Source organism: Cibotium barometz, chromosome 8, assembly GCF_041138505.1.
Source record: "Cibotium barometz isolate CiBa-2024 chromosome 8, ASM4113850v1, whole genome shotgun sequence".
NCBI classification, from domain to species: domain Eukaryota; kingdom Viridiplantae; phylum Streptophyta; class Polypodiopsida; order Cyatheales; family Cibotiaceae; genus Cibotium; species Cibotium barometz.
In genome coordinates, this window is record NC_141053.1 from 42,292,271 (window position 1) to 42,305,192 (window position 12,922).

Genomic DNA, 12,922 nt, shown 5'->3' on the forward strand with positions numbered 1-12,922 from the left:
TGTCTTTGATCATTTTCATTCCGGGCTCCCTTGTTTTGACCTCCTCTAGTCATTTCCATGCGCGTAATTGATCCCTCCTTGCAAAGACCACTTACTTGATTTTTTTTTTCTCTATTCAAACGGTATCCGATTTGGGTGATCTTTATATCGATGCGAAGCTCTTGACGAGACGAATAAGAATCCCCAAAAATAGATTTGAAAAAGTCAACAGCCTTTGACCAATCAACTATACCGGTTGAAAGTCAACTCTTGATGTTAACCGCTCAATTCTTATCCGATTTGGGTGATCTTTATATCGATGCGAAGCTCTTGACGAGACGAGTAAGGATCCCCAAAAACAGATTTGAAAAAGTCAACAGCCTTTGACCAGTCAATTGTTCTAGCTGAAAGTCAACTCTTAACTTTGACCGCTCAATACTACTCCGATTTGAGTGATCTTTAGCTTGTTTGAAAGAGGTTTTCGGGTAGATTGAAGAGCTTTCGGGATAGATTTGAAAAGCTTTTGAAAAACCCTAGAAATTCAAGGATTTGTCCTGGCTGCAAAGTAGGCAAATTTTGCAAAAATTTTGCCATGGTCTCCCCTCTTTTTGCACCAAATCTCAATCAAATCAAAGTATCTCAATCAAGTATTAAAATCCTTATGCATTTGACCACTGTAAGCAAATCAATCCTCAATCATTTTTTCATCTGAGCATGTGACCTTATGGCATCAATTTTGTCCTTTTGCATAAGAAGTCGATGTAGAGGATTTGCTTGTTTGCTCAAGTCGAATGAAGTGGTCGATGAAGCGCGTCGATGCTTGCCGATCTCCCGGCCAAGCACTTCTCACCCCTTCACCAAGTTTACATCCAAGGTGAAGGTTGAGGCCATTTCTTTACCACCAAGTACCTAATCCTCTTCCTTACCGCGTTACCCGGCACTAACGGTAAGGAAGATTCAAGACATTCTCCCCTTGGCCTCTCCTCCAAATGCCAAGGTACCCTTACTTCATTCTAGATTCTAGGAATAAAATCGTGAGCTACAAGCTCAAATGAATGAGTAGAGTTGACTTACAATTGATTTATAGCATGACTCATGCTCATTCATATCATAATACATGGTTCATAGTGCTTCCTTCATCACATCCACTCATGGCAATGTCAATACATTTCCACATACATCAACAACATCCAAGTGTCACGGAGCGGTGATCTCGGGTCGTATTCTGGGCGCGAGTTCCTGCTCGGGACTAGAAAATCTAGTACAAAAGTGAAAACAGAGAGCACTTGCTGAATCCTGCACCTCAAGACCTATAGCTCGTCTCGAAGAGGACGACGAGCCGGTCGTTTTGAGTACTAGAACTCCAAAAACGGAGTTTGTATGAGAGAGTTATGACCAAAAACGTGCAACCGGCAATGGAAAACGGTGTCACCAAAAAGTGGGCTTCCAACCTAAAACATTTTATTCAATCCCCCAAATGTGCCAAAAGCTATGCTCACTTATGCCAATATGAATGGCTATGTGTAGCATTCAAGCATTCATAATGCATAAAGAGCAGCATGAATGGCCATGATTAAAGTCTAATTTCTGAAAATTAGGGTTTTATGTGTAATAAAACCCTAATTCACTCCATAGCTTGAAAGAATGCTTAAAAATTGTAAGGAAGTGATGGAGCAACTCACCAATGTCACCCGGAAAGCCTTAATGCTTGAATTTGTTGAAGGAGATGAAGATTAGGGTCACTTTGGTGAAAAACGTGGGCAGCTTTTGTAGTGATTTTCAGCCACATTGGGAGCCCCATTGCTCATGGAAAATAGGTGAAATACTTCATAAAACATTGCTAGATACATGAGAGACTCAATGCCCTTTGCTCATGTTGAGATTCCATGGCTAGGGTTTGCAAGAAAGCTCCTAAACAAAAAACGTTTTTGATTAACAACTGCTAATCAAGATTAGAAATTTTCCCCAATTTGGTCCACTCATTCAAAAAAAATAGGTCCATGTGCTCAGATTTGAACCACAAACTCTACCTTAGCCATATCCCCTTCCCCCATGAATCAAATGAAGCAGAAATTTCACGAAATGAGAAGAAGAAAAGAAAAATTAAAAATCATGGATCAAAAGCCAGGCTCTGATACCAATGAAAGAAAGTAACAGGGGTGGGTTAGTCCCTCACCAAGGGAGTGGCTCATGAAGGAGTCACCACTTAGCATCTCACGGGAGAAGCTCACCATTGATTCTTGGAACAGATAACATTATCATGAATGACCCATAATCCCATTTACATTGGTATTTATACTCTACCCAAGAGTTCACACCTACTTACTAGTTGTCCATGGCCTTGGTCCCATAATGCTTTCTTACATCCTCTTTCCTATTTCAAAACTAGATCCAAAAAGTAAGCTGAAAACTGACCCAAAAATGGTCAAAAATTACCCAAACTGATCTTGAAAATTCTAGAATCAGTTTGCTTGGTTAGAGGTTCACTTTTTCCTATAAATAGAAGCCTCCCCCTTTGTAAAAGCTTAATGGTGTTTTATGCACTATTACTCTACTCCTATCCCGAGCCATCTTCATTGAAATGTTTAATAATTCAATTGTTTTTGGCCTAATCCTCTTCAAAGTGAATTGGTGGCCACTATTGCTTCAAACAATAGTAGAACCCTCAATCTCTCAAGCCAAAGGAGAGCTTACAAGCTCCATGTAAGCTAATTTTCTTACTTTGTTTACATATTTTAATGAAAAATATATGGTTTTCTTGATTTTTATGAATTGTAGATGATTGAATTAAATTCAAATGCTATGCCTTTGATGAAAAGGCCACCCCCTTCTCTTCTTTACATTCCAACCCTTCTTAATCCTAGAAAGATTAACTAAGTGATTAATTAAACTCTTCTTATTGTTTACTCTCTTGAATTTAAAAAATTGAATAGATTAGAGTTCTATAAATCTAAATTTGGTTAATTAAGTTAATTATAGAAAGATAAAAAATGAGAAATGGTCAGCCATACAAAGGAGGCGATGGCAAAAATTTCTAGAATTTTGTGAAAAATAAAGTTTATTTTTTATATTATTCCAAAAGAGTAATTCCCACCATTTTTGCATCTAAAAGAAATATTCTAATTACTCCATGTACATATTCACTTATGAATATGTATGGATATCACTGATATTAATTATTAAAATTGACTTTTATGCATAGAAAGATGCATAAAGGAATTTTTTATTACAAAAGTGTTATTCTTATTAAAATTGATTTTTATACATATAAAGATGTATAAAAGAAAATTTTTTATTATAAAAGTGTTATTCTTATTAAAATTGATATTTATGCATAGAAAGATGCATAAAGGAATTTGTTTTATTACAAAAGTGTTATAATTACTAAAATTGATTTTTATTCATGGAAAGATGCATAAAGGAATTTTTTTTATTACAAAAGTGTTATTCTCATTAATTTGATTTTTATGCATAGAAAGATGCATAAAGGAATTTTTTTATTACAAAAGTGTTATTCTTATTAAATTTGATTCTTATGCATAGAAAGATGCATAAAGGAACTCTTTTTATTATAAAAGTGTTATTCTTATTAAAATTAATTTTTATAAATAGAAAGATGCATAAAGAAATTTTTTTAATTACAAAAGTGTTATTCTTATTAAAATTGATTTTTATGCATAGAAAGATGCATAAAGAAATTTTTTTAATTATAAAAGTGTTATCTCATTAAATTTGATTTTTATGCATAGAAAGATGCATAAAGGAATTTTTTTCTATTACAAAAGTGTTATTGTCATTAAATTTGATTTTTGTGCATAGAGAGATGCATAAAGGATTTTTTTTATTACAAAAGTGTTATTCTTATTAAATTTAATTTTTTTGCATAGAAAGATGTATAAAGGAATTTTTTTATTATAAACGTGTTATTCTTATTCAATTTGATTTTTATGCATAGAAAGATGCATAAAGGAATTTTTTTATTATAAAAGTGTTATTCCTATTAAATTTGATTTTCATGCATAGAAAGATGTATAAAGGAATTTTCTTTATTATAAAAGTGTTATTCTTATTAAATTTGATTTTTATGCATAGAAAGATGCATAAAGTAATTTTTTTTATTACAAAAGTGTTATTCTTATTAAATTTGATTTTTATGCATAGAAAAATGCATAAAGATTTTTATGGATAGAAAGATGCATTAAGGAATTTATTATATTACAAATGTGTTATTCTTATTAAATTTGATTTTTATGCATAGAAAGATGCATAAAGAAATTTGTTTTATTATAAAAGTGTTATTCCTATAAAAATTGATTTTTATGCATAAATAGATGCATAAAGAAATTCTTTTTATTTTAAAAGTTTTATTCCTATTAAATTTGATTCTATGTATAAATAGATGCATAAAAGGATTTTTATATATATAAGTGTTATTCCCATTGAAGTTGATTTTTATGCATAAATAGATGCATAAAGAGCTTTTATATAAAAATTAGAATTCGCTTAAATTCTATGTTTAAATTCTATGACTATTTGATAAATGAATAATTAAATACTCTAAGAGAGAAATTTCTATTGTTTTATATTCACACGGATTGTAAAAATAAAATTCAGGAAATCTCTCGAGATCGAAATATTCAGATAAATGATTATTTTATTCCTCATTGGAATTCGTAACTACTTTAGAAATCAGTTAAGTAAATATTCAAAGAAAAAAAGTCAGTGTAGCTGAATTATCAAATCTTTTCAAAAACGATAGTATAGTTCATGAAAAATCTTATCCGACTCGAACCTTGAATCAGACTATGACCAAGACCAAACTCTTTTGTCAGTTGCGAGGAAAGAGGGTGTGACCGGTTTAGAAAAATACACTCAAAAACTCCCACCAAATCTGAAACTAAGTTTGAGACCCTTCGAATTGATATGTGGATCAAGGTTATAGAACTCGAGGAATTCTTGTATGAAATTCAGAATTCCGATCAAGGAGTTTTGGGGATACTGAGTCAAGAAATACTCCTTGTATTAAAAAGAAAAAAAAAGTGAAAATTTACATAGAAACCCTGTTTGCTTAAAGGACTGTCTTACGCCAGAATGGATGTGGATGTGTATGTGATAAAAATGGATGTGAATGTGTATGTGATGAAAATGGATGTGAATGTGTATGTGAAGAATGGATGTGGATGTGTATGTAATGAAAATGGATGTGAATGTGTATGTGAAGAATGGATGTGGATGTGTATGTGAAAGAATGGATGTGGATGTGTGTGTGAAAGAATGGATGTGGATGTGTATGTGAAAGAATGGATGTGGATGTGTATGTGATGAAAATGGATGTGAATGTGTATGTGAAGAATGGATGTGGATGTGTATGTGAGGATGAAAATGGATGTGAATGTGTATGTGAAGAATGGATGTGGATGTGTATGTGATGAAAATGGATGTAAATGTGCATGTAAAGAATGGATGTGAATGTGTATGTGAAGAATAAATGTGGATGTGTACGTGAAAGAATGGATGTGGATGTATGTGAAAGAATGGATGTGGATGTGTACGTGAAATAATGGATGTGGATGTGTATGTGAAAGAATGTGATGTGATGTGACATGAATATATGTGGATGTGAAGTGATAGATATGAATGTATGGTAGAGAAGCATTTTGACCATCTTGTAAATGAGGTCGTGGAGACCTAACTGCTAAAGTTGCAATAGCTGATGGAGAGTCAACGGAGGATGTCTCACATAGCAAGGTCTCGGCCGAGGTCTTGACCAACCTCGGTTCGATTTAAATGGTGAGCTTCTAGTACAGTGGATGAGGGACTAAGGAAGCGGCCTATGAGTGAAGCACTAGGTGACCTGCGAGCGAGAAGGATCCTTGAGGGTGCTGACCATACGGTGCTTGGGCTCTGGGTCGCTGAAGATACCCACACGTATGTGGTGGAAGATATTGGAACAAGGAGTAAGAGTTGTTTTCTGAATTCGGGCATGGATCTGGTTGATTGACTTTGCTGATCTCCTCAACGGATGAGTCCATGGCTCTTTTATATGGAGCTGTTGGTTGATCTTGCTGATCTTCAACAGACATTCCATTTTGATTTTTATAAGGAAATATATTGCCAGGTACTATGAGCTAGGAACTATCGAAAAGGCCCCTGAGTGGACAGGTGGTGAGCGTTTTGGTTGCCAATGATGCCATAGGTACACCGATGACAAGAAAAATTGGAAATTAGGTTTCAACCGCATATTTTGGAGGATTATGATCAGTGATACTATAGTTTCATTAAATGATTATTCTAAAGACAGCTGAATCTGTGAAAAAGGAAATTTCATATTGGGTGTGTAAGTGGTGTGACTAGTTTTAAATTTGTATGAATATCCGGCTAGGGGGCTTGGGAACTTTCCCTGGTACCCGGGACAAAACCTAACCAAATTCTTTAAATGGATCCCATCACTACAGTGGGTGGGAGGTTGGCTAACCCATGGGACTGGATGGGGTAGGCTAGACTGATGGATCCCAAAAATGAGACTCAATTCTGTTATGGTACGATATATGAAGTAAATCCAGGATAAAAATTGTTCTATGGAAAAGAATCAACAGCTGTGCCTCTCAATGAGAAGAAAAGCGTTGGTCTTTATGATCAAAGTGCAAGTCTTTTCCTTGATGTGACTATGGGACTTACAGGTTCGGTCAGATCAGTTCATTTAATTAAGACTCTTGACTATGTTAGAGTAAACTTATTCCAGAGGAATCGCCCGTGCTTTCCGGGCGAGGGAAGTTTTTTCAGGTTCGATTTTGGAGGAACTGAGAGTGGACTACAGACCAAAGAAAAGAATTTAAAAAACTAAATTTTGACACCTCAGTGAGGGGATCTCCCCTCATGAAGTAGGCGCCTTTTTCTCATCGTTACCCCCAATTTTTAATCAATAGAATGAGATATTTTCATCTCTCCTCTCTCCTATTTCAAAACTATATCCAAAAAGTAAGCTAAAAACTGACCCAAAAATTGACCAAACCGATCTTAAAAATTCTAAAATCAGTTTGCTTGGTTAGAGGCTCAATCTTTCCTATAAATAGAAGCCTCCCCCTTTGTAAAAGCTTAATGGTGTTTTATGCACTGTTACTCTACCCTGTTTTGAGCCATCTACATTGAATTTTTTAATAATTCAATTGTTTTTGGCCTAATCCTCTCCAAAGTGAATTGGTGGCCACTATTGCTTCAAACAATAGTAGAACCCTCAATCCCTCAAGCCAAAGGAGAGCTTACAAGCTCCATGTAAGCTAATTTTCTTACTTTATTTATAAATTTTAATAAAAAATCTATGGTTTTCTTGATTTTTATGAATTGCAGATGATTGAATTAAATTCAAATGCTATGCCTTTGACGAAAAGGCCACCCCCTTCTCTTCTTTACATTCCAACCGTGCTTAATCCTAGAAGGATTAACTAAGTGATTAATTACATTCTTCTTATTGTTTACTCTCTTGAATTTAGAAAATTGTATAAATTAGAGTTCTATAAATCTAAATTGGATTAATTAAGTTAATTATAGAAAGACAAAAATGAGAAATGGTCAGCCATACAAAGGAGATTATGGCAAAAGTTTTCATAATTTTGTGAAAAAAAAGTTTGTTTTTATGTTATTCCAAAAGAGTAATTCCCACCGTTTTTGCATCTAAAAGAAATATTCTAATTACTCCATGTATATATTCACCTATGAATATGCATGGATATCACTGATATTAATTATTAAAATTGATTTTTATGCATAAAAAGATGCATAAAGGATTTTTTTAATTACGAAAGTGCTATTCTTATTAAAATTGATTTTTATGCATAGAAAGATGCATAAAAGAAATTTCTTTATTATAAAAGTGTTATTCTTATTAAAACTGATTTTTATGCATAGAAAGATGCATAAAGGATTTTTTTATTACAAAAATGTTATTCTTATTAAATTTGATTTTTATGCGTAGAAAGATGCATAAAGGAATTTTTTTTATTACAAAAGTGTAATTCTCATTAAATTTGATTTTTATGCATAGAAAGATGCATAAAGGAGTTTTTTTTAATTACAAAAGTGTAATTCTCATTAAATTTGATTTTTATGCATAGAAAGATGCATAAAGGAGTTTTTTATCACAAAAGTGTTATTCCTATTAAATTTGATTTTTATGCATAGAAAGATGCATAAAGGAACTTTTTTTATTACAAAAGTGTTATTCTTATTAAAATTGATTTTTATGCATAGAAAGATGCATAAAGGAATTTTTTTTATTACAAAAGTGTTATTCTTATAAAAATTGATTTTTATGCATAGAAAGATATATTAAGGAATTTTTTTACAATAAAAGTGTTATTCTTATTAAATTTGATTTTTATGCATAGAAAGATGTATAAAGAAAATTTTTAATTATAAAAGTGTTATTCTTATTAAATTTGATTTTTATGTATAGAAAGATGCATAAAGGAATTTGTTTTATTACAAAAGTGTTATTCCTATTAAATTTGATTTTTATGCATAGAAAGATACATAAAGGAAATTTTTTTAATTATAAAAGTGTTATTCTTATTAAACTTGTTTTTATGCATAGAAAGATGCATAAAGAAATTTGTTTTATTACAAAAGTGTTATTCTTATTAAATTCTATTTTTATGCATAGAAAGATGCATAAAGGAATTTGTTTTATTATAAAAGCGTTATTCCTATAAAATTTTATTTTTATGCATAAATAGATGCATAAAGAAATTCTTTTTATTTTAAAAGTGTTATTCCTAGTAAATTTGATTTTATGCATAAATAGATGCATAAAAGGATTTTTTTATATATAAGTGTTATTCCCATTGAAGTTGATTTTTATGCATAAAAAAGAGAATTCAAGAAATCTATCGAGATCAAAATATTCAGATAAATGATCCTTATTGGAATTCGTACCTACTTTAGAAATCAGTTAAGTGAATATTCAAAGAAAGAAATTTAGTAAGATAGTAACTACTTTAGAAATTAGTTAAATGAATATTCAAAGAAAGATATTCAGTAAGATACTAACATCTGATGAGGATAAATAAGGAAAGATGTGATGGGATGAAAATGATGTGATTGGATGAGAATGGGAATACATATGAAATGGATGTGGATTAAATAATGTGGAACAATGTGGAAAGACGAGAGTTTGTTATAGAAACTGTATTTATGACCTGTTTTTAAATGACTGTTTTATGTCAAGAATTTGGAGAAGCATTTTGACTGTCTTGTGAATGAGGTCGTGGAGACCTAACTGCTTAAGTGCAACAGCTGACGGAGAGTCAACGGAGGACATCTCGCGTAGCAAGGTCAGTCGAGGTCTTAACCAGCCTCGGTTCGATTTAAATGGTGAGCTTCCGGTACGGTGGATGAGGGACTAAGGAAGCGGCCTATGAGTGAAGCGCTAGGTGACCTGCGAAGGATCCTAGAGGGTCCTGACCATATGGTGCTCGGGCTCTGGGTCGCCGACGATACCAATATGTACATGGTGGAAGATATTGAAACAAGGAGTAAGATTTGTTTTCTGAATTCCGGCATGGATCTGGTTGATTGACCTTGCTAGTCCTCTCAACGGATGAGTCCATGGCTCTTTTATATGGATATATTAGTTGATCTTGCTAATCTTTAACGGAGATTCCATTTTGATTTTTATGAGTAAATATATTACCAGGTACTATGAGCTAGGAACTAGCGAAAAGGCCCCTGAGTGGACAGGTGGTGAGCGTTCTGGTTGCCAATGATGCCATAAGTACACCGATGAAAGGAAAAATTGAAAATTAGGATTCAATCGGATATTTTGGAGGATTATAATCAGTGATATTATAGTTTCATTAAATGATTGTTTTAAAGACAGCTGAATCTGTAAAAAAGGCAATTTCATATTGGGTGTGTAAGTGGTGTGACTAGTTTTAAATTTGTATGAATATCCGGCTAGGGGGCATGGGAACGCTTTTCCCAGGTACCCAAGACAAAAACTAACCACATTCTTAAATGGATCCCATCACTACAGTGGTTGGGCGGTTGGTTAACCCACGAGACTGGATGGGCTAGACTGATGGATCCCAAAAATGAGACTCAATTCTGTTATGGTACAATAGATGAAGTAAATCCCGGATAAAAATTGTTCTATGGAAAAGAATCAACGGCTGTGCCTCTCAATGAGAAAAAAGCGTTGGTCTCTACGATCCAAGTGCAAGTCTTTTCCTTGACATACAGGCTCGGTCAGATCAGTTCAGTTAATTAAGACTCTTGACTATGTTGGAGTAAATTTGTTCCAGAGGAATCGCCCGTGCTTTCCTGGCGAGGGAAGTTTTTTCGGGTTCGCTTTTGGAGGAACCAATGGATTAGTCTCTGGTCTGGATATCCGTGGGCGAGATCCCGAGAGTGAGGGACCCTACTCTGCAGAAGAAGTGCTACTTCCACTGCTAGCACCCTTGAATTTGTTGCGCGGAGGGGACAGGGATCTTTCAGCTGGTATCAGAGCGAATTGGCTAAAGTGAATCAACGGAGAAGCCAAAAATGTCAAAAAATTATGAAGTAATAGTAAAACGTTAGAAATGTGTGATGAAATTCATACAAATTGATATTCAGACTGAAGTTCATAAATTAGTAATTGGGTCTTCAGATGGAAGTACCGCAATTGCATGGAATCCGTGACTTGCTTGAGGCCTAGACATGATGGTATTTACCTTATAATTCCAAGAACCATGACTACCCGTATTTATCGAGGGTATAACTGTAGCTCTTTACTGGCAATATATATGAGTAAATGTAAGACCTTGAAATTATAAGCAAAAATGCTATCCAGATGATGAATTCGAATGTGGTTGATATGATTTTCAAACTTTGGTTGAGAATTGATGAGTTGATTTGGATTCTGATTGAAAAATGATGATTCCTGAATTTTGGTTAAGCGATAAGCTAAGCAAAACCACAATGAGGATGAATGGGACGAGTCCCTCTGATGATGTTCGTAACTGGAATGACGATAATGACTTCAACAAATCACTATGAGATTAGTGGATTGTGCTGACAGATTGCTCCTGTTAACACTTGACCCAGTGGATCAAGCTAAGGGATGACAAATTAAAAATCTGTATAATTGAAATTCCCATGGAGGACTGTTGAGATGGAAATTTTGGTCTAATGGACCATTATTGTGTTAAGGATATGAATTATATGATCTGAAAGAATTGTTATCTATAAGGGATCTTTATCCCAGGATTCTATTGGGTTCACGAGACTATAAGGAACCCCAGAATCAGTTGGATCTTAAGGGAAAGAGTTGTCCTCTAGTTTGCGAGATGAGGACATCTCGCGTTTTTTAAGTGGTGTAGGATGTAAGATTCCTCCCTCCAACTTTTGAGGTGTGTAGGTGTAAGAACCTCCTTATATTCCCTTCTCTGAAATAAAAGAAAGATCCTATTTTACCCTGTTTCAAAACTAGATCCAAAAGTAAGCTGAACTGACCAAAAAATGGTCAAAAATTGACCAAACTGATCTGGAAAATTCTAGAATCAGTTTTCTTGGTTAGAGGCTCACTTTCTCCTATAAATAGAAGCCTCCCCCTTTGTAAAAGCTTAATGGTATTTTATGCACTGTTACTCTACTCCTGTCCTGAGCAAATCTACATTGAATTTTTTAATAATTCAATTATTTTTGGCCTAATCCTCTCCAAAGTGAATTGGTGGCCACTATTGCTTTAAACAATAGTAGAACCCTCAATCCCTCAAGCCAAAGGAGAGCTTACAAGATATGGATATGGGTAGATGCGAGTGGATGAGATCTGATGAGGATAAATGAGAAAAGATGTGATGCGATGAAAATGATGTGATTAGATGAGAATGGGAATACATATGAAATGGATGTGGATTGATGTGATGCGATGAAAATGATGTGATTAGATGAGAATGGGAATACATATGAAATGGATGTGGATTGATGTGGAATAATGTGGAAAGACGAGAGTTCGTTATAGAAACTGTATTTATGACCTATTTTTAAATGACTGTTTTATGTCAAGAATGCTGGAGAAGCATTTTGACTGTCTTGTGAATGAGGTCGTGTGGAGACCTAAGTGCTAAAGTTGCAACAGCTGACGGAGAGTCAACGGAGGACGTCTCGTGTAGCAAGGTCGGCCGAGGTCTTGACCAGCCTCGGTTTGATTTAAATGGTGAGCTTCCGGTATGGTGGATGAGGGACTAAGGAAGCGGCCTATGAGTGAAGTGCTAGGTGATCTGCGAAGGATCCTAGAGGGTGCTAACCATACGGTGCTCGGGCTCTGGGTCACCGAAGAAACCCACACGTACGTGGTTGAAGATATTGGAACAAGGAGTAAGAGTTGTTTTCTAAATTTGGGCATGGATCTGGTTGATTAACCTTGATGGTCCTCAACGGATGAGTCCATGGCTCTTTTATATGGATCTGTTAGTTGATCTTGCTAATCTTCAACGGAGATTCCATTTTGATTTTTATAAGTAAAGTACTATGAGCTAGGAACTATCGAAAAGGCCCTTGAGTGGAAAGGTGGTGAGCGTTTTGGTTTGCCAATGATGCCATAGGTACACCGATGAAAGAAAAAATTAGAAATTAGGATTCAACCAAATATTTTGGAGGATTATAATCAGTGATACTATAGTTTCATTAAATTATTATTTTAAAGAAAGCTGAATGTGTGAAAAAAGCAACTTCATATTGGGTGTGTAAGTGGTGTGAATAGTTTTAAATTTGTATGAATATCCGGCTAGGGGGCCTGGGAACTCTTTTCCTAGGTACTCGGGATAAAACCTAACCAAATTCTGAAATGGATCCCATCACTACAATGGTTGGGCAGTTGGCTAACCCACGGGACTGGATGGGGTTAGGCTAGACTGATGGATCCCAAAAATGAGACTCAATTCTGTTATGGTACGATAGATGAAGT